Source organism: Triturus cristatus, chromosome 10 (genome assembly GCF_964204655.1).
Source record: "Triturus cristatus chromosome 10, aTriCri1.1, whole genome shotgun sequence".
NCBI classification, from domain to species: Eukaryota; Metazoa; Chordata; class Amphibia; order Caudata; family Salamandridae; genus Triturus; species Triturus cristatus.
The window spans coordinates 49,947,089-49,970,100 of record NC_140593.1 but is presented as its reverse complement, the minus strand read 5'-3'; the positions used below and the strand labels follow the sequence as shown (position 1 = coordinate 49,970,100).

At 48.0% G+C, this 23,012-nt stretch overlaps 1 protein-coding gene across 5 annotated transcripts in view; it reads left to right on the top strand.

Annotated features, from left to right (window-relative positions):
- LOC146788808 (SLAIN motif-containing protein-like) overlaps positions 1 to 23,012 on the top strand; it is a 418,592-nt gene that overhangs the window by 181,162 nt on the left and 214,418 nt on the right. Inside the window, exon 1 of one of the 5 annotated variants that reach the window (XM_085630384.1) lies at positions 4,490 to 4,598. The exons of the other annotated variants lie outside the window; for them this stretch is intronic. The gene's annotated coding sequence lies outside the window, so the exon portion shown is untranslated. Of the gene's footprint in view, positions 1 to 4,489; positions 4,599 to 23,012 lie in introns of those variants that run through there. 5 annotated transcript variants of the gene reach the window in all.

Here is a 23,012-nt window from a genome sequence, read left to right as displayed (position 1 = left end):
TCACATTTTACGCATGTTGGTTTTATGGTTTAACAACCTGAATGTACAATGTTTGCAGATGTGTTGCGATCTAATTTACATGTGTTGCGATCTAATTTACACATATAGTTTCCAGTTCTTTAGTATTTCAGCCAAACTTCTGGAGGTCCCTGAAAATGAGGTGGCAATTTGAGGAGATTTGGCCTGTGTTTATCTACATCTGCACCAAATCTATCCTGTCGTCATACAGCAGAATCTGCCATAGTTAGTGCATCCGCGACTGTTGGTGTGGGCTCCACCTGTCGCAGTGGTCTTACCAAGGAAAGGCTAGTATTGATGGGTCAGTATTTGGTGATCAAAGCAAACACAAAGAGATGATGGATGGAGCGCTGAAACTTTTCAGACACTCACCCCCAGTGACAGATCTGGGTTGAATCCATCATCGTTCTTTAGCTCACTTCGCCATCTCAGTTCTGACCCAGCCATATGCAAATCCGTCTTGACCCTATTTGATGATTGTCCGGTCAATAATTGGTGGTTGTCAGCACCTGTGCCAGGCGTGGATATGCACATCTCTGCCTCTTTCCATCACACCACCTGGTTTGATACTGGCAGGTCCGATTCTATATACTGTATCATGTCACTGCGGTAAGCAGGTGATACTGGCGTCTGCTGTAAAGAGGCTCTTTAGTCTACATTTAAAAAGTGTTTCCATAAGGCCACGTTTTCTAGCATGACCACTGTTTCAAAAATGTAGCTGTTTTCTTAATTGCCTAAAGACTATTTTTCCTCTTTGCTTTTTAAAGTTTGTAGTTAAATGCATTGAAATATATATTTTATCATAGCTCTTGAGAAAGAGAAGACATTGGTTGAAGGCTGTTTGTGTGGGTTGGAAAGATGGTGGACGCAGGGGCTGTTGAGTGCAGCGTTCCATTCACAGTGACCACCTAGCCGTGATCAGGGAGCTCGCGCCAGGCACCTTTGGGTAACCGTGGGCTCTTCAAGTCTCAATCACATTACCATAGTGTACAGTGTGAGCTAAGGCTTGAAGAGGGTCACGTGATCATTGCTTTTCTCTCAGCCCTGGGATAGTCAGGTGGCTCACGAGCAGAACCCTGTGGGTGTTTCTGTCCTTTACCCTCAGCCCCTTGGCCTTGGGGGGACTCTTGCTCTGATTGGGTGCCCAAATACTCCTTTGGCCCCTGACTTTTCAAAGGTCGCTTGGGCTTGCAGCCGGGGACGTATGCACCTGTCTCTTCATATAGCTGGTATCTAGCTAGGCATAGGTGGCTTTCAGTGTTTGTTGGCGGGATGGAGAGGAGAGGGAATCCTCTAAGGTGTTGAGATGTGTTCTGTGCGGTGGTGCATCTTCAGCTGTGTAATGAACTGAAGGGGAGAGTTGGTGCTTTTCTGATGGGTACAAGGATGTTCAAGTCAAAAATAACTTTATTTCGGCAGAAGCCATAAAAATATACAATAAATAACATAAAAATGCAGCAATAAATACAGCTCTTTAAGGGGGATAAAAACTCAATTGACATCTATTAAAATTACAAATTGTGCAAACGTTTCTCACGCAGCAAATAGTACAAGTTCCAGCGGATACATTCATACAGGGAGGCTGTTCCATATCCTGGCTGCGAAAATGAAGGCGACGTGTATCCTGTAACATACAAGTACTTAAGGATTTAATAGTAAATGTGGGCGGGGGAAGAGGTGGGAAAAAGGGATATGCTTATACAAAACTAAAAAAACGCGCACACTCGCATAAGAGGAAGATTATTATTGTTCACAAAATACTCTTTGTTCTTCTCTAGGCCTGGGAGTGATAAAACAGTCTTAAATGTCCTGCAGCCTTGGAGTAAGTCCAGCACCTCACGTGGTCAACCGCTGGTACTGCAGCACATTCCCATTGAAAACCATGGAGACAACCTATAAAACTAGCTCCCTTAAGAAATTAATACATTATATGCTAAATTTAACATATACACTTCTATGTGTAGAAATATACATTATATATGTAAATTTATGCATTTTTTCATTAAAGACTTAAGCATAATTTGTGCTAATTTTTAGTGTTAGTGTGTGTGTGTATGTGTGTGTATATATATATATATATATATATATATATTATGCAAATATATTTTTCAATGAAAAAGTATTACATATGATAGATTTTAATTTCAAATGTAAAAATACTTAGTTTTAAAATATATAACATTTTTACCTTGCTTTAAAAGTTCTAAAAGTGAATTCAATTTATTAAACACAACTTATACCCAGGTTTGTTACAAAATAAAAATGTTAGTGAGTGATATTTTAAAGTATTGTTAAAAAACAAGTATATATTTTTTACATTTAAAATAAAATGCAGACTTAATCTTAGGAGATGGTGTTTTTTTTTCTATAAATAGTCCTAGGTTAATATTGTGTTTACAATTATTTTACTTGTTTATTTTACAAAATTGTTTTTTAAATAAAAAAAACTTTAGTAAATGTCACTGTTTTGAGCGATCAGAGTGCACTGGCAGAGACTTCCACAAACCGGTAGAAAGTTCCTAACGCTAGCGTTCCATTCATAAACTCGCATATAGGAGTCACCACCCCCTTATTTGAAGGTCTTGGGGCTCTTAAGCCTACACTTAGATGCAAACCCCCACTCTGAAAAGCGGAGTGTTGCACCTAGGTGTAGTAGTAGATCTACATGTGAGAAGATCTATACATGCAAACTTGCCTTTCTGAATGTGGCCCTTTGTCTCTGGTCACAGGTGTGTGGAGCCACTGGAGACGGTGAACTTGTCCGTCAGATACTTCGGCGGGGGCACTGTTGATGAATTGGTCACTGGTGGTAGTCTTGAGGATGGTTCACGTGTTTTTTGTTGCGTTTAAATGAGCATATTGTCTGCCACCCCTGTATTTATCTCCTTTACTTTCTTTTTGTGCACCGCTCATACTCTTGTACCTGCCGCCCTGTTCTCCTGTGTGGTCCTAGACCTGCGCGTGGTACCTCTTGCTTTTGCTGATCTCTCCTCTTAGCACATCAATTGTACAAGAAGTTCATCCTTTACTAAAGGATGCGCAAACCGTGTCCGTGTAGAAGTCTGTGCTGAGAGCCCGCCTCCTTGAGGTATTCAACCTACCTGGAATCACCTACTAAAAGTACTATAGGTTGTGTTCTTGTCCGTTTCCCTCGGGGTTCTCTTTTCTTGGTTCCAAGCACTATAATACAGGTGAGGTCAGTCCAGTCAGACCCCAGGTCTTTCACCTTGTGAGCTGTCTTGCTCTCGTGATCGGACCTGAAGGGGGTTACATCTTTGAATGGTACTATCCTGTTCATGGGTGCACCCAGCGAGGATTCCTTCCGCCAGAGCTGGTTCCCGGAGTCCTGGGAGTTAATATGTGGGAAATTAGGTCTTCTCGGGGGCGGGGGCCCCCAGTTTTCCTGGTGTGCTGATTCGCCCTCCCATAGATACTGGCTGTAAAGATTGCCTGATTCGGTACCAGATGGCACACTGAACATTTACCGGGTCCACTTTGTGATTTCCACTGGTGCCTTGACGGCAGGCCATGCCTGCCCTGGGCACCAGTGGTAAAGGAGCGTAGGCGCTACGGATAGTGGCGTGCCTAATAATCCTAGCTAGCTCAGGCAAACAGCGCTTTGGAAGTAGTAACTCCCCCACAGATCCAGCCAGACTCCAGCCTCACGGTGCTGCCTGGTTTCCACGAGTGTCGCTGCCTGGTTTCCACGAGTGTCGCTGCCTGGTTTCCACGAGTGTCGCTGCCTGGTTTCCACGAGTGTCGCTGCCTGGTTTCCACGAGTGTCGCTGCCTGGTTTCCACGAGTGTCGCTGCCTGGCTTCCACGAGTGTCGCTGCCTGGCTTCCACGAGTGTCGCTGCCTGGCTTCCACGAGTGTCGCTGCCTGGCTTCCACGAGTGTCGCTGCCTGGCTTCCACGAGTGTCGCTGCTGGTTTCTTGGCCTTTGACCAGGGTTGGGCGTTGTGCTGATTTCTGGCCCTATTTCCTTTGGGGTCCTGGTGAGATGCTCTCACCCGTGACAGTGCTGCTAGTTTTCTTGTTGCTTGGTATAGCGCGAGCTAGATCGACAGGAGGGACATCCAGGTGCTTTACAGTGCATCATCCAAGCCAAACCTAGGAGGCAACAGTGTGGACGTGCAGAGAAGTGAACGTCAAACACCCACACAGGGGTGAAAGATGAAGTGGAAGGTACCATTATTTCCTAGGAGGTTAAGGGGCGCAGTCTGGCATCAGATTAGAGAGTTAGTGTATTGCATGGCCGAGTGCCCAGCCTCGAGGCGCTAAAGGCGGAGGGGGCGCGTACCTGCACGTCTCTTCTGAGGTCGCCCGGCTCAGGCTGTGGCTCCCAGCTGCCGGCTCTGGCAGCCTCTGTACACGTGTAATGTTTGTTGTCGGTGAACCGCACCCTCCTGTACGCTGCTTCACCGGGTGTCCGGGGGAGGGGGTGCTGTTTAAAGCCACTGCTCCAGGGACGCGCAAGTACTTCTTTCCATAGCCCCGCTTCTCTATACACAGCCCTAAGATCACGGCCTAGCAACTACCCTCTGGAGCCCGTCACAGCGCCTTGAAGCCGCCCGGCCAGGTTTGAGATGTTTATTACTCTGACGCATGGCGCGGAGGACGCACATCCAGCATCCGAGCTGTGTGTTTTTATAGATGTGACACTTTTGTGCATTCTGAGGTTCCCCTGCTGGTGTTTCACAGGTTTGGTTTTGAGTGGGCTGTAGGCGCTTGCTGCCTGTAGACAGACGTCAGCCCTCCCGGGGCTCTGGCCCCTTCATCTGTGTGGTACGTGAGCAGGGCGATGCCCATCGGTGGTGGGTGGTCGGTGAGCGTCGGTCACTGAGGGTTGTACGTTTGAACTCCTTGCAGCCCCTGCTGGTGTCCACAGGTTTGGTTTTGAGTGGGCTGTAGGCGCTTGCTGCCTGTAGACAGACGTCAGCCCTCCCGGGGCTCCGGACCCTTCATCTGTGTGATACGTGAGCAGGGCGATGCCCATCGGTGGTGGGGGGGTCGGTGAGCGTCGATCACTTCGTGTTGCACATTTGGACTCATTCCAGCCCCTGCTGGTGTACACAGGTTTGATTTTGAGTGGCCTGTAGGCGCTTGCTGCCTGTAGACAGACGTCAGCCCTCCCGGGGCTCCGGATCCTTCATCTGTGTGGTTCGTGAGCAGGGCGATGCCCATCGGTGGTGGTTGGGTGGGTCGGTGAGCGTCGGTCACTTCGTGTTGCACATTTGGACTCCTTCCAGCCCCTGCTGGTGTCCACAGGTTTGATTTTGAGTGGCCTGTAGGCGCTTGCTGCCTGTAGACAGACGTCAGCCCTCCCGGGGCTCCGGATCCTTCATCTGTGTGGTTCGTGAGCAGGGCGATGCCCATCGGTGGTGGTTGGGTGGGTGGGTCGGTGAGCGTCGGTCACTTCGTGTTGCACATTTGGACTCCTTTCAGCCCCTGCTGGTGTCCACAGGTTTGTTTTTGAGTGGCCTGTTGGCGCTTGCTGCCTGTAGACAGACGTCAGCCCTTCCAGGGCTCTGGACCCTTCATCTGTATGGTACGCGAGCAGGGCGATGCCAATCGGTGGTGGGTGGTCGGTGAGCGTCGGTCACTGAGTGTTGTACGTTTGGACTCCTTCCCAGCGCACGGATGCAGCCACGGTTCGTGTTCCTCCAGTGTCTGCCCCTGCCCCGAGTGCGGTGCAGCCAGAGTGTGGTGGGTACAAGGGGCGATCCCGCCTCTGTCATCGAGCCCATGCGGCGCTAGCTTGGTCATCCTAAGAGGGAAGCGTCACCCTTAACCTGTGCTTTGCACCTATGTCTACGGGGGCCACGAGGCACGCAGGAGAGTTACTTCCTGTGCACGAACCCCGCTTTCATACTGCGAAATGTTTGCAGTTCTGTGAATTAATCGAGGATCTATAGAGCGCGGCAAATCACCCCTGAGGGTTTCTAGGCGCTGGAGAGTGTAGGGTGCTCATCCGAACTGCCGGGTATTGAGTCCCTCACTGGATTCATGGAGTGATGAGGTGGTTTTGAGGTGCAGGGGGAGGCGGGGGGGGGGGAGGGGGGCCTTGGAGGCGTGTATCAGCAACTTTGAACTGGCATCTCTTCTGGATCCGGAGCCAGTGATGCTTCGTGGGGGGGGGGGGGGGGGGGGGAGGGGTCTTTCTTGACTGCAGCTGCGTGTCCTGCCGAAAATGAATGTGTTTTGTGCCATCAAATGTAAACCTCCAACATACCCTTTCTATTGTGTATGTTAAAGTGAGATCTTTGGCCGCATTGGTTGGCAGTTTTGATAATGGGCTGCATTATCTGTTACGCTCTGGATATTTTCTAAGCTGGTAAATGTATGATTCTGGAGCAAAAATCTTAATCCTTCTCTCCTTGTACATTTCATCTGAAATTGACCCGTCTTCATTGGAGCGTTGTAATAATGGCTGTACATTGGCCCCTCCCTCACCGTGTGTTTGGTCTCTGTATGGCCATTTCTTGGTCTGGGCCATTTATAACCATTGGCACTGAACATATTATGCAGCGTCCACAGAAACGGTGACACAACACCCCCGGCCGACATAGAGCAGATCGCATCCACTGTCCATGTAGGACTACACAATGGATCCGATAGGAATGGGGTTATGCATTTGGGAGCGGGGCACAACTGCCATCTCAATACGCCCACTCTGGTGAGATCAAAACACCGCTCAGCCCCTGGAAGGTGTGGCCCCAGCTGCAGGCAGTCCCCAGAGAAGTGCATGTGAAGCTCAAGCAGCGCCAACAATTTCAAAGTAAAGCACACAGCACAGCACAGCACAAACCTTGTTCCGAAAAGTACAGTACAAATTATTGAGCAAAAAAGACACCAAGTTCATCAAAATAGGTTAAGGTGAACCAGAGAGATGGATTTTTAATTTTTTATGGCAAAAAGCGAAAGTCAAGCTCTATGGAAATGAACGCCTTGCAGTGGTTTGCAACCTAGGTGCAAATCCAGGCCAACCTTGATGGAGCAGGGCTGGAATACACCTAGTGGGTTGTCCCGGTCAAAGGTTTTACCTTCTGACTTGTTGTCCAGCTGCTGGGAAAGCTGTTTCTGGGAAGTCCTGCAGCCCATAGCATCTCAGAGCAGGTTTCTGGGCACCTGGCATCTCTACAGCCAGGTCTTCTTCAGGGCCTAATCCTTGCGAGATTTAATGACTTGGAGAAGAGGGGCTTGAACCCGCCCCTCTTCTCCCCTGTTCTCCATTGGCTGGCCTCTTCAATGCTGGCCAGCCATTGGAGAAGAGGTCAGTCATTCCGATTAGGCCCCGTCCTTTTCGGATCGGAGGGCGTGTTTTTTGCAAGAAGTCTAATTATCTCCTCCAGCCAATGGCTGGAGGAGAGAAAAGACAAACACGCCCCGAATCCGAAAATGCCGCTGCCTTTCTCCGAGGCATTTCTGCTCTGCCTCGGAGAAAGGCAGTGGTGTGCTTGCCTTTTGCTCTGCCTTGTTTTACTAAAGCTAATTGTATATCAGTCTTACAACAGTACAGGGAGCTCGGAGATCAGAGCTGACGTCTAGTGCACTGCAGTAACAGGACAAGTCTGTTGTGAAACTTGTGAACGCGTTTTGAACTGTAGCGGAAGCAGTTTGTCCCCGTTTGCTTCCTGTACCCAGGGAGAGATGGCGGCGCAGGACAGTGATGCAGAGGAAGAGGACTTCGTTACGTATGGGAAACCTCTCGAGCCTCTGGATGAAGGTAATTCCCATTGACTCTGGATGATAATTTTACTTCTCTCCCTCGGATGCGGGCATTTGTCCTAGCGAGTCCTGTGAGGCAGTTTGCGTGGCATTAATGTTTACACACGCGACTGTAACACGGGGAAGCACAGTCACATTGCCCTGTACTTTGTGGTGTTGACGTGCTGGGTACAGCTGGCGGCTTTCAACATGTAAACAGCTGTAGAGAGTACATTTGTTTCGGGTCCACGCGCGAGTAGCTCACCGAGTCCATGTTTAACTTTTGCATTCTGTGGCCTGCAAGCTGTTTGTTCCATTGTAAAGTAATACAAGTATCAGAACGCAAAGAAAAAACTGGAGTGCGATAACGGCAAACGCATGAACCTGGGACTATTCAGATATCACAAACGTAAGCAGACATATCAACACGGGCAGACGTGATCGTGCAGGGGGACTGCTTTGAAGTGGTTGGCCAAGCGACAGGGGTATAAGGCGTCCAACCATACATTTACTGAGCGCAACAGCACACATTCGAAAAGGCTGTGACCACGGGAATCACAGGAACTGTGGCGATGCCGAACTCTGAATTGGTTTTGCATTTCCACCACAGGACTACACACAACAGTCTCTATGAGCATGAAGGAGGAGAATGTCATGGGGAGAAACCGCAACGGGCTAATGAGAAGGGTGGACCGCCAAGGAAAGGCAAACTAATAGGAAATAAAACAAGCATTTACAATGCAATGGTCTCGGCATTGGTAAAGTTAGAGCTATTGGCATTGCTCATGACATTATTTTTGTTTGTTTTTATTTTTAAAACATTTAAAGAAACGGCATTGTCATGAGCAATGCCAATAGCTCTAACTTTAACAATGCCGAGACCGTTGCATTGTAAATGCTTGTTCAATATGGCAGAACCTAGCTGCTTGTCTTCAGCTTCTTGGCCTCTTCCCTACCTGAAGGGGTCAAAACTGATTTCCCCTTCTACTGTGACTGGAGCCTTACTGGCTAGGAAGGACCTGGGGATGGCGAGAAGCTATCCAAATGAGAGGTAGTGCTAAAGCTGCCTTTGTTCTGTCTACTTCCAGCTATCTAATTCCTGCTAAGTGACCAGCAGTTTACACCCATTGTCTTTTCCTTGGCAGCACACAGACGAGCCATTGTCTTCTAAGCCAGAGGCGTTACCTGTCCCAGCCAAAGATGTATATTCCAGCTCCGGAGTATGATGGGTCTCAGAACTGGTCTTAAGCCCGTTCTGGCTCAGTTAGCCTAATATATATATTTATAAAGCTACTTTTCTACTTAAATTATTAAAAATCCCACTTCACCATTATGGAAATGACTTTGAAACTTTTTTCAGGCCCTTTCTAAACAGATGAAAAATATTTTAATCCCGCCTAAGCTAAAATCTATTTCCTGGCCTCCATAGCGAAATAGCTTTTAGGATTTATTTCAATGTGAGGGCACAGAAACTAAAATATGTAGTGTTCCTTACTTTTATATAGTTACGCGCCCTGCTCTGTGTGTTTACAAGGCAATCATAGTGGTGACTCATGAATATATAAAATAGGGTATTCCTACATGTCAAAGGCACTGTCCTATGCAATGTGTCATTGCAGTGCATTTAAACTGCAGCCTAACCAGAGCTCAGTGGTGCTCCTGGCAGACGTGTGTTTGTATCGCATGTTTTGGGTGTACATACAAGCTGCAGCTCACATGACATTTAACTTTCCATGGCATAGGTGCATTTAGAACACCATTTACAGTGTACTTATACAGAAGGCAAACAGAGTTCCAATGTACAGCACGTGTTCTTCAGTGGTAAAATGCAGAGTCCTATAGCCAGCCAAAATAGGGTCCAGAATAAGGCGGAAAATCTGAGTGACCATGGCGGAAGCGAGGATTTGCTACTCTTATCTATATTTCTTAAGCAATTGTCTTCCTGTTAGTTATATAATTAAAATATTTATTTTATTCAACAGTACAGCTCTGCAGGCAAGCACAATTCTTGCCAAACATAAGAATGGGAGATGTTACTTTAAACATGACAATTCCATCTCTAATAACTTTCCATCAACAGAGTGAACTTGACTTTGGATACAGTTTTCTATTTGCGTGGGATCCATTTCCAGGTGGTAGTCGTGTACCTGACATGCACATTCTTCAATCTCCACTTTTTATGTATGCACAGTGTGCCCTTGCTTTTTTGTTGCGGGTGTACTCTTTAACTTTCATGCACACCAACATACTCCTTGATAAGGCCTTCTGAGTGATCGCTGAAAGCTTTTTAGGTCTCTACGAGGAGAGTGCATGTGATGTTTGCAAATATCTTTTTTATATTTTTAAACAAAGCCTAAAAAGGGCTTTGGGGCCACCATTGCTTACCGTTGGTTGGCTTCATTGTCCCTCTTATTTTCCTGCTTCTCATTGGTCAGCGGGTCAGCTTCAGTTTGTCTTTGTGGGTTTGTCTGGAGCATAGTCTAAGCATGGAGCATAGACCAAGTACTGATTGATTTCTTTATTAGCTTGATGAGTGTTCTTCTGCCCTGCGTGCACTGGGATTGTTGTACTTCAACCCCCACCCCTCTTCTAAAAGAACTTGATTACCAGTTGGTGAGAATCGTTTATTGTGCAAATCACTTTATATTGTTAAGCAATTTTTAGGGCTCGCGCCCTGCGGCGAGAGCCCTTTTGTAAGTGGTTTAGAAACGGAGCCTGGAATCGCACATGCTCGTGCGTGTGCTTTTCCTTTTGGCATCCGCGATTGGCCTTTGAGTGAGTGTTTTTCTCAAAGACGGCACGCATTAGGCCAAAGGCGGACGCATTGCTCCGCCCATGGCCTATTGGTGTCTATTACGCGCACCAAAAGCCATGTGGTGCGATAATTGAAAGCACATGTTCGCTGTGGCGCACGCGCGCACCCCACTCGCAGGATTGTTCTGTTTTTGGATCCATTTCCCAGGGAAGCAAGTCGGGCCGGCCTCTTCTCCGTCGCCACCAAGCTCCGTTCAGCAGACGCTCCGGGCTGTCGGGGGTCCAATGGGTCAGAGTGGGCCGGGACCTTCTAGTCGTCAATCGGAGACCACATCAGCTCCACTCAAGGCCCCATAACTCAGCAGCAGGGCGGGTGACGCTGCGAAGGGGGGGGGAGGGAGTCCTTCACTTTCACTTGCTTTGATCGTAGCGCCCCTCTCCACTCTGCAACTTTGGCCGTGCCTTCTTAGACCACCGCTGCTCGCTCTGCCAGCCACCGGAATCCATCACTAGGCCCTGCATAGGCCACCCTGGACTTTTCTCCTGGGACCCATTGGAGGTGGGGGACCCGGTCACCGGCATTGCCTCAGCAGTTGATCAGTTTCCCCAAAGCCGTCAGTCTATTGTGGGGAAGCTCACGGCTGATTCTCAGCTCGGTAACTGCTAGCACGTAGGTGACGGGCTCAGATGGGCTGCTGCTGCCGCCATCTTAGGTCGGCCGCAACTCAGCCCCAGCTTGTCTTGGCTGTTATCCTTGTTACTTGCAAATATCAGGGCCGGCACTGTGGATGCACTCCCTGAGGCCAAACGGAAATGGGCTGACTCACTGGGACATACGCTCACAGATCAAACCTGGGAATGTTGTTGTACTCAAGTAAAGAGCACTCCTTTATACTACAGACGCAAGGTAATACAATTTAATTACTTGCATAAATACTACTAGTATACCCTCGAGCGTATAGCTAGATCCGGTGGGGGGCAGGGGAGTAAATGTGTGAGGTGTGGAACTCGGGAGATGAAATGCACGGAAATAAAGCCGAGAGCCCATGACCCTTCGCCTTGTAGCAATTCTGCCATATGAAGGTGGGTGACCGCAAGTTATGATGTATTTATAGCTAGAGCGAAGAGATTTCTCCACCGTCTACGTCTTGCCTGACCCTGCAATGGCGCCCATGTGACCTGGTCTGCCCGCAGTTATTCACTACCACTCGTCTCCACAACTTAAAGCGGTCTCATAATAAGGCAGCGCCAGCACGTCTATACATATTCTGCATATGCTGTTGCCCACATCTCTGCCCACACCTCTGCCAGTACAATCTGTCAGGAATAATTTGCACGCATCGGATAGAAAGAAAATTGCTACCAAAATGGCAGAGCACCTACGGTGATCAAGCGAGAGGGGGAGTGCGGCCGGACATCTGCACGTGTCTGCTTGCCTTAGGTTCACTGTGTGCCAGAGGTGCAACTAGAGCCAAATTTCAGGAGGGTGGGGGAGCTATGAAAGAAAAAAAAAATCGGGGGGGTGAATCTTTAAGCAAGGGACTCCCACAAACCTCCCCTCTGGCTGAGCTAATGAGGCAGCCATCTGGGAGCTGTTGGAGTCAGTCACCAGTCCTGGACATCTTTCATTCTGGCCAGCTGGCCCACCTTGGGTGGCCAAGAGTTCCTCCTTATCGGTCCTATTCTACTTGCCCTCCAACCGCCTTTGTCTCTGCTTAACCAGGATGACCTCCCCTCTGGTCCTGCTACTACGGCGGCCATATACCTGCCCGGAGAGCTGCCTTCGCCCGGAGTTTCAATCCAGGTCAGGATCAATGTCTCTACCTATTACTGTGATCCTCTAGGGGACTCCCACTTCCATGCTGACCTCCATACTTGGAGGTCCTATTCCCTGGGTGGTAGGTTTTGGCCCCGTTATGATCCCACTCCCTCTCCGCCACTGGACACAACCTAGCCTTCTATCCCACCGGTATGATGGTTTAGAGGGGAGTTAAACCAGAGTCCCTGACCGTGCATTTCTAGTCGCCTCCTGTCCACAATCTCATTGGATTATCCTCACTTGACTTCCGGAATATGCGCCCTCCTCTTCTTATTCTTCTTTGCGCTATCGCTACCCTGGTGGCCCCTCCTCTCCCTATCATGGCTTCCATTCGAATTAAGTTGGGAGTTAACTGCTTCAAAGTCATTTACCACCCAATCTGACCAAAGCAGCAGCAAAACGGTTCAAGCACAACACCATTGAACAATTCCCTGATTTCCTCTTTGTTGATCAATTCCATAATGGGTGCATAGGGAAACTCAAAAATGACTTAATTTTTTTCACTCACGATATCCCTTCCTGGTCCACCAGCTTCTTCAATTCCTTCAACGTCTCCTCCTCCTCATCCATCCCGCATGGACAGCGGCTAAAAATGTCCCCCTCCACTAGCTTTAATGGCTCTCTCACATTACACTTTACAATAATGGCACTGTCATGATACAAGCTACAGACTCCTGTCTTTCCCTCTTTGATCATCTCTCCCACTCCCTTCGTCCAACCCATACAACTATGATTTCCCCGGATTCTACTTTGAGCTCATCTCCTTTCTCCCTTTCTCCCCCCCGGACTCCCTGATACTCGATCAGGCCGCGTTCCCGGGAGTCACAGGCCTCCCCTTTGTTCCCCCCTACCTTTGCTCCCTTCCCTCCCACCCCTCCCCCTTCCCAATTGGTTCCTCCCCCTAGCTCTTCTACCTTGCTTTCGGCATCCACTCCCCCTCCCCACTCTGCACCTGCCTGATTCTCTGACGCTTTCGCCTCCCCCCTAATCCAACCTACCCCCCCCCCCCTTATTATTCCACCTGTCTTACAACCTGGTCTACCGATTAACTTTCCTTAACTTCCCCCTCCCTTTCACCCCATCCCCTTCCGCTCTTCCCCGTCCCCTTAATTCTTCTCTTCCACCTCCCTTCTCTCTTCAACCTCCCCTCTCCCTTTCACCTCATCCCTTTCTGCTCTTCCCTGTCCCCTAATTCTTCTCTTCCACCTCCCCTCCCTCTTCCTAACCATGTCTCCTTCCTCGACAATTCCTTCCTTGTCTCCCCCTCACTCCACCTGTTGCCTGTCCCCCTTCAATCACCGTTCATAACTTACAGGACTTGTCCAGCACCTTCCTCTCTTTTCTCCCCATACTTCTGGCCTTCCTTGGACCCCCCCCCCCTTATACAGCACCCTCTCCTCTCTTCTCCACGTACCTTTGGCATTCATCTAACCCCTTGTCCTCCCCTCCCTGTTCAGCCTCTTCTCCTCTCTTCTCCCCTTATCTTTGGCCTTCATTTGACCCCCTTCCGACTCCTCAACCTTCTCCTCCTATTTATGATCTCTACTCTTCCCCTCTGTTCAACACCAGTAAAAATATTTCTCTTCCCACCTCTGTTTTATCATCCTCTCCTATCACCCACCACCTTTCCCCACCTTCTACCCTTACTCCCCACCCATTCCCCTCCCACCCCTCCCCTCCCTCCTTCTCCCTCTGCACTTCCTCCCTTTTCCCCCTCCCCCACCTTGCCCCGTCCTCCCTCACTCCCTCCCATTTCCTGCTCATCCATATCTCCCCGTCCTCAATCACCCTCTGCTCCACCTCCCTTATCCCGTTCCCCCACCTGTCCCCCCCTCACCCTCCGCACTCCCACCCTTATCCATCAAGCCACCCAACACTCCGTGCTCAGCTCTCCTCTCCCTAGAACATAAACTTGATTCTTTCATCTCTTCCATTTCCCAGCTTGTAGCGTCCATCTCACTTTTAAGCGCCAAGATGTCCCCCTTCCCTAATACCCTCCCGAGGAGTTCCGTGCTCCGGCGCCCCAATAAAGCAAACCACAGTCTGTCCTCTACAGACATCTCCAACTTACTAGCCAGCTACAAGACCATCGGCGTCACTCCCCCTCTACTTTCATCTCCCATTAATTCTACGCAGTGCACTACTCAGACCATCTCCTCTGTCAGAACCTACCAGCCTCCCTCTTACCGGGCACCCTCATTCAAGAATCTTATCCCTATCTCCCTTAACAGCCCTAACACCCTTATCACTAAAACAGTTGCGTCAGAGCTGCACTGCTTGCTCCACAACTGCAGATCTGCAATCAAACATAAATTGGAAATTTCTAACATTATCACCCTCCAGAATCTTGACATGTTCTTCCTCATTGAGACCTGGTTTAATGACTCCTCTCATACTTTGTTTGATCTTCTGGTACCCACTGACTAGTCTATCCTCAGAAATGACAGGTCAGACAAAATTGGGGGCGGTGTCGCTATCCTCTTCAGGAATTCTCTTCAAATGAAAGCCTTCCCTACCACCCTTTTTCGTACATTCGAATGCCTATCCCTAGAACTTCAAATACATCATGGCTCACCCTTTAGATTCCATGCCATCTACCACCCGCCCGGTAACTGCTCTTCCTTTGTGGAGGAACTCACTGACTTCATCAGTGACCAATTTTCTCAAAGTGATACAGATCTTTCTGGGTGACTTTAATCTCCATTGGGGCTCTTTGGAAGACTCGGCTGCCAACAAGCTTGCCACCTTTCTCTCAGCCAATGATCTATTCCAACATTGCTCGGAAACCACTCATTCCAAGGTCTCAATTCTGGATCTTGTCATATCCAAAGCAGACCTGCTGACTACTGCTCCCCCCCATCTATGTAGACTGGTCTGACCACTTCCTCGTTCCCTTCCGTTTTCATCTTTCGCACGTTATAACTCTCGGCCAACCTAAAAGAGCTACTACCTGGTTCCGCAACACTAAAAACATTGATTTTGACATGTTTTGTGACTCTGCTATGCGGTCGCTTCTTAGACTTGACCCTAACGTGGATGTCAAAGCTCTCACCACTCAGTGCCTCTCAGTCCTAGCAATTGAAATCGACAATGTCGCTCCACTCCAAAGCAAAAGACACACCCCCTCAGCACCTTGGTTCAATAAAGCTCTCTACAATGAAAGGAAAAACCTTAGAATCCTGGAGAAACGTTGGCGAAAATCTCCATCCACCTCCAATCTCTCTCTGCTACGTTCAGAAAGATCCAAATACCACAACCACATCTTCCATGAAAAAGCATCCCATTTCAGATCCCTCCTTGACTCAGCCAAAAACAGACCCAAAAAACTCTTTGACCTCATCAAAAACCCAAACTGTTCTCCCCTAACTACTAAGCCCGAGGACTCCACAAAGAAAGCAGCCGATTTCGCCATTTTCTTTGATGAAAAGGTCAAAGCACTGGTGGATCAAGTCGCCCACCCCACCCCCTTTGAGGAGCGGAAACCCTTAGTCACCTGGCAATACTTTGACGTTATCTCGGAAGATGACCTCCTCCAATGCATTCTTGAAACCAAACCATCCAACCACTCCTCTGACCCCATCCCTAGCATCATCGCCATTGATTTCTACACCCATACTCTCTCTTACTGGACCAGGCTAGTTAATCTCTTCCTCAGTCAAGGCTCCCTCCCTGTGGCCCTTAAATCAGGACAGGTTACCCCTCTTCTAAAAAAAAAAAACCCTCTGCTGATGCAACCGACCTCAACAACTTCCGCCCTATCACCAACCTCCCTTTTCTTTCGAAAATCAAGGAAAAATGTGTTGCGAAACAACTTTCCCTACATGTTATGGACAATAATCTCCTCGATGTTTTCCAATCTGGCTTCATCCAAAATTGCAGCACTGAAACGGCCCTGCTGCAAGTGATTGATGATGCGTTGCATATACTAGACTCCGGGGAATCGTGTCTTCTGATTCTTCTAGACCTCTCTGCAGCCTTTGACACTGTTAATCATAGCACCCTCTTCAACACTCTTCAACAGAGAATGGGATTGGATGGCACAGTGCTTAAATGGTTTGCCTCTTTCCTCTCAGACAGATCCCAAATGATTAAGATAGCGAACAGTCTTTCATCTCCATTGGCTGTAGGTCAAGGTGTCCCTCAAGGTTCTATCCTGGCACCCACTCTGTTTAATCTCTACCTGGAACCATTAGGGAGCCTCCTAAGCAAATCTGGGATCCATTACCATCTTTATGCGGATGACACTCAAATCTACCTCAAGGTGTCTTCCGCACACGATCTCTCTTTACTCGACTCTACTCTCAACGCCATCCACAACTGGATGCTAGCTCACCAACTCATTCTAAATCCCGCCAAAACTGAATTCCTCCTCCTTTCGACCTCTCTCTCACCTCCTCCTGTTCAATCGTGGATGGATCAGCTGAACCTGCTCAACAACCCCATCATTGTCGACAGCGCTAAATCTCTAGGTGTTATTCTTGACAAAAGACTCAACTTAATCTCCCACATCAACTCTATTGCCAAGAACGCACGGTACCAGTTGCGCCTTCTATGGGGGATCCGTCAGTTCTTCCCGGAGAAAGACTTAAAAACCTTGGTACAATCGCTGGTTCTCTCAAGACTGGTTTATTGCAATTCTCTTCTGATGGGCCTACCCAAATCCCACCTCTCCCCTCTCAAATCCATCCTCCATTCAGCAGCTCGCTTCATTTCAGGGTCTAAACGAAGCGATCACATCACTCCTATTGTGTCCTCTCTTCGATGGCTTCCGATTTGAGGCAAGATCTATTTACAAAACTGCCTACATCACACACAAAGCCTTGCACACGTCCTCCCCTCGTTACCTGACAAATTGAAATTGTCCGGAGGCTCTCGACCCTCTCGTAATGCGGAAAAGCTTCTGCTTGAGACCCCTGTCTTCAAAAGGGAAAGATCGATGGCGCAATCCTTCTCAGGCAATGCGATCAGAATATGGAACTCACTTCCCCCATTGCTCCGTGCCACCTCCTCTACCCGGATCTTCAAAGCTGAACTCAACTCTTCTCTTCCAAAGACACTTTCAGAACTAATACTTTCATACTCCGGCCCCTCTTGGAAGTTCGCTCTTCATTGTAAATTTGTATTTTTTTCCTGTGCATCCCTCACCCCTGCGTGCTGTGTTGGATTTTGTGTTTGTGTACCCTTCATTCTCAGGCCCCTCTTGGAAGTTCGCTCTTTGTTGTAAATTTGTATTTTTTTCCTGTGCATCCCTCACCCCTGTGTGCTGTGTTGGATTTTGTGTTTGTGTACCCTTCATTTTTAGTCTATGTAATGTTCTATTCTGTACCACTTTTCTCTTGTAACGTAACTAGCTCTATTGTACAGCGCTCTGACACCTTTGGGTAATGTCTGCGCTTTATAAAAATGCACTAAATAAAAAAATAAAAATAAACTCGGGTGGCTGATTTCCTGCATGTGGTGTGGGCCTGACCGCGCATACGTTGTACTGGCAGGAATTCCACTTTTCTCTTGTAACGTAACTAGCTCTATTGTACAGCGCTCTGACACCTTTGGGTAATGTCTGCGCTTTATAAAAATGCACTAAATAAAAAAATAAAAATAAACTCGGGTGGCTGATTTCCTGCATGTGGTGTGGGCCTGACCGCGCATACGTTGTACTGGCAGGAATTCATGCAAAGTGTGACAGACTTGCTGGGTGTCGACGGCTTGCAACTATTTGTTTGTGCAGGCTAAGAGGCTCGGCGTCATCCAATGGAGGCTAACGCGGATACTACTGTTAAAATAATGTCTTCGTAATGCAGCGTATTGCCAGGATATGACTGCCCAATTTGCAGCGATGACAACCCCCTCAGCCCGTCCCAAGGACCTATGGTCTCGGTTTCGAACTTACCTTTTGCGGCACTGACCTGCTCTCCGTTCGGGCTCCAGTGACTCCCTCACGGTGCTGTTTGTTGGTTCACTGTGTAAAACGTATGTGGTGATTGGGGACTACCCGTTTCTTTAATTTAATACTAATGTGTGGCACGGCGCACCTTCACTTTAGTGTAGCGGCCGGCCGGCCGCTTTTGTTTCTTTATGCCTAGTGTGCTTTTACTGTGGGTCCGGCTGACGGCTTTTGTTTCTTTATGCCTAGTTTGCTTTTACTTTGGGTACGGCTGACGGCTTTTGTTTCTTGTTCTAAAACCTGATTACAAGGGAGCGTAATTGAACATGGTCCGTGACTGGCTACCCTCCCCTCCCAGCTTTCCACACCACCTTGACGAATAGACATAAGCAAATTATCTTTGGAAGGCGGGGGGTCAGGGACCCCCCGGCCGTATTTATTATATAAAACAATAAAAGATGAATATCAGCATTACTTCAATTATGCAAGAATAAGCAAAATTCATGACATTAGATTTACAGTATCGTAGACAAATATCAAAGGCTGCCAGCAGCCTATGAGCACTGGTCAGGAGAAAACACCTCAAAAACACTTCAAACCAATTATAAATCCACCATCCCGAGAAAACAGCACTTCAAACACATGCAAAATCAAGCTTTCCTATTTGGTCTCCCCTCCAGTGGCTGCCCTGCTGTAACCTGCTTCGCACAATTCGAGCAAAACCTGTTCAATAACTCTCCGTGTAGCTCAATTGCCTGCAGCTCCTCTCCCCGCTGGACCGGCCCCCGCTCCCACACCTTACCGGGTTTTTCAGCACTTCACGCTTGCCCAGTCCTCATTGGCACCTGCAGCGCTCCCCTCGGTGACTTTTATCAGGCTCGATCTAAAAACGCCCGCAGCCGGATTCCTGCTAGTCTGCCAGCACCGATCTCGATCCTCCCTGCTTCCTCCGTGCACACCCGACGCGATGGCTGCTGTATCCTGCACGCACCAAACCCACGATCTGGAAAAGCAAAGGAAATAATTAATCCGCCCCGAGCGTGGGGCACACGGCAGACGCGGGGAGCGAGCCAGGAGCAAGAGGGCGCCCCCCCGCTCCCCGCGCCTTATAAGGAGGCTGCCGTCGCACTGGAGGCCCGCACCCCGAACGTCCCGCCCCTCTGCCCCGGAAGCCGAATGTCCGCTTCCGGGTCAGTCCCTGGCGATACATCAACCTATCGGTGTTGAGGGCGCGTCGCGCGCGTCATCGCCCCGCGACACACCCCCAAAACCGAAAGGCTGGGGGAGGGGGGGCGCCGCACCGCCATGTGGGCGTGGGGGCCGAGTGGCCCCCACTTTATAAGAGCAACAGAGCAGAATGGTTATCGATGCCACGTGGCCAGGGTGCCCAATCGAGTGCCAAGGTGCCCTGTGATATTGGTCTCAGCCGGGTCCCTTCAGTTCAGCACCCGGAACTTTCGAGCTCTGGACATCTGTGAGGCGAGCAGAGATGGTGCTCTATTCTGGGGCACAGAGTACGGTCTGTTTGGAACACAAAAGGGCCTTTTATAGCTGCACCCTAGGAAGGTACACTCGGATTAAGCAGTTTGAAGTGCAGGACGGAATGCGACCAAAGGTTTTCATCTTAACCTAAACCGGAGGAGCAAACACTGTTCACGGAACGAGTCAAAGTCTGCAAGGAAATTAATATTACCTCGCCCTAGCCCTACCTCGGGCCTGGAGCTGTATTAATGAGGTCAGCATTGTAATTTGTACAGATTGGCATTTTTAACTTCATAGTACTTTTGCTGCCTCTAAGCACTATGAGTAACACTTGTTACTATTATCCATTGTAATGGCCATTTTATTATTGATAGTCTGAATTGGCCATACTGGGACTCGAACCATCAACCTGCAGGTGTCCGATGCGAGCAGTTAACTCGTTCAGCCGCCTTGCTACTTGGAGTTTCACTACCCACCCCCTCACCCATGCCCCCCTGCACAGTGCTCCAATTTCTTGCCTCTGTGTGTAGTTCTCATTTTCATATGTTTTATTGGTTATCATTAAAAATCTCTGCTTATTTATGGCCTAGCTCTGAGTATAAGGGATATGTAGAAATCCCAGGCAAGGCGCTAGGAAGGCTTCGCCACAGGAGCCGCACACAGAGAAACTGTTTGGCACAGTACTAACAAACTAAGGATTAAGAGATGGACCGGGAAATGTTCATTATAATGCGCTGAATCCTCTTTTAACTGCAGCAGTTGTCACCTCAGGTCACACTGGGCAATTAGCAGCAGCAGCGAACCAAATGCAAATTACCATATACTATTAAAAATGCATAATCACCGTGTACAGCTGCTAAAATAGTTAAATACTGCGATAATAGACCAGCTGATAGTGCTTTTCTAAAAGTCATCTGCCTGATGTGTTATTTTTATTTTTGGCGTAGTTGGACATTAATGTCACTAGGGGTAAGTTTTGCATGGGTATTGGAGAAATTGAGCATGGCGCAGACTTGCATAGTATTTAAAATGTTGTGCCACATTCAGAGAGTCCATTATGCTGCACTTTGGTGCATGCATGGCAGACTCGTTACGTTTTAAGCACATTGTTATTCCCCTCTGTAAACTGATAGTTTTTCATGCACAGTACAGTGGCACTGGGAGAGCTCTGCATCAGTCACACAAAACACATGCTTCACTCCACCGAGGACCAAACTATTGGCTTTGTCAGTGCTTGTTATGGAAGGGGATGTCCTGGTCTCCCGCTCATAGCTCTCACTTCGGGTCTCCCCCCTGGCACTTGTCTAAACAATGCAGGTGATGTCACAGGGACATTTTAAGCTAGAGTAATATTGTGTACATCGGAATTATTTGGCTGTATTACATGTTATTTATATTTTTTGTCTGATTTTCGTGTAACATTGGCAAGCAGCACACACACACTCAAGGACATAAATGTATGCATAATTGATATCCTCAATGTGTGCCACAGTCCTTATTGGACATTACATTTGTAAATAAGGGAACAACCCTCGGCAGGTCAGCAGAGATAAACAACCATTTGCAATGCAATAAGTATCGCATTACTAAAAACTTGAGCTATTGGCGTGCCAATTAATGCAACGTAATTAGCTCAAACTTTGAGTAATGCGAGACCTATTGCATTGCAAATGCTTGTTTTACAAAGCGTGCAAGCGAGTAATAAATCGCTTTACAAAATAGAGTAATTTAACACTATAATGTGCTTCGGAGCCATGAGTGTCGAAACATTTTGAAAACACAGCATGTTTGATGATGAATTAAAAATGCGCTCTAAATCGTAAAACTGGTCACCCACAAACATATATTTTGGCCGCCTGAAGCTTTTAATGATGATGAAGCTAAAAACATACTCTCTTGCTTTTAAGACTATAGCCAGACAGTGTAAGTTTTTAAGAATTACGTTTTGCCTTCGTGTCACATTTACTTATTTGCTGATTACCAGTTTTATAATTTAGAAAATATTTATTCAAGCAATTACGTGGTGTTTTCAAAAGGTTTGTTAAACCCTTATCCTCCTGTACCTCTACTCACTTCTAAACCCTACAATCATCCTTACCTCTCTTTAAAACCTCTTCCCATCCCGACCTCCTAAACTCACCTTTACCCCTACGCCCCCCCAAACCGCAACATCACTTTTTTTAAATAACATAAAAAGTATGTTCAAAAAAATTCCTGTGTGGAAAGTACTGCATGGTAAAGTTACAAACAGTTACCTACGTGGTACTTTCCTGTGCGGTAAAGGTACTGCATGGGAAAGCTACAAACCTTTACCTACATGGTACTTTCCTGTGCGGTAAAGGTACTGCATGGGAAACGTACAAACCTTTACCTACGTGGTACTTTCCTGTGCGGTAAAGGTACTGCATGAGAATGGTACAGAAGGTTACCTACATGGTACTTTCCCATGTGGTAAAGGTACTGCATGGGAAAGGTACAAACCTTTACGTACATGGTACTTTCCTGTGCGGTAAAGGTACTGCATGAGAATAGTACAGAAGGTTACCTACATGGTACTCTCCCATGTGGTAAAGGTACTGCACGGGAAAGGTACAAGCCATTACCTACATGGTACTTTCCTGTGCTGTAAAGGTACTGCATGGGAAAGACTGTTTCTCCTCAGACAGGACACACCATTGCCCTCTCCTTAAATACTCTCCTGCCTTCACCTAGTGCCCCTAGTTGTTTTGGGGCACTGTCGTTGGTTTTCTGCCCTTCAGTATGTATGGTTGGCCCCTTTGCCTCTTTCAGCACCCTAAACCCTATACTTGAGGGGTAACCTGAGACAGCGCCTGTGCTGCTGTTAGCAAGATACTTTGTGTGTTTTCTGGAGGCCCATTGCTTACCATTGGTTGACTTCGTCACTCTTATTTCCTTGTTTCTGTTTAGTCCGCAAGTGCCAGCTTCACTTCCTCTTCGTGTGTTGGTCTCTACCCTGGAGCATGGCTGAAGTACTCTTCCCTTACCCGATGTCTTTCCAGTACTTTTTAGGTCGAACTTAGCAGACTGTCTGTGAAAGGTCTGTTGTAAGCGTGCAGTGGGCTTAGAGCCTGCCCCTTGCTTACACTTGGTTGGCTTTATTGTTATTCAAGGTCTTGCCTTCTATTCTTATGTGCTTTCCACCCCCAACCCCTGCCACCTCAACCCCATTGCCTCTTTACAGTCTTTTTGATTTGGGTTGCTTGTATCCCTTTACTACCCACATTTGAGGAACTACTTTTTCATTTCTCTTCAGCACTCCATGAGAAGGTGTGCATGTACGAGCTTTCTTCCTCATGTAGAGCTTCACCCCTCAAAATGCCCCCATG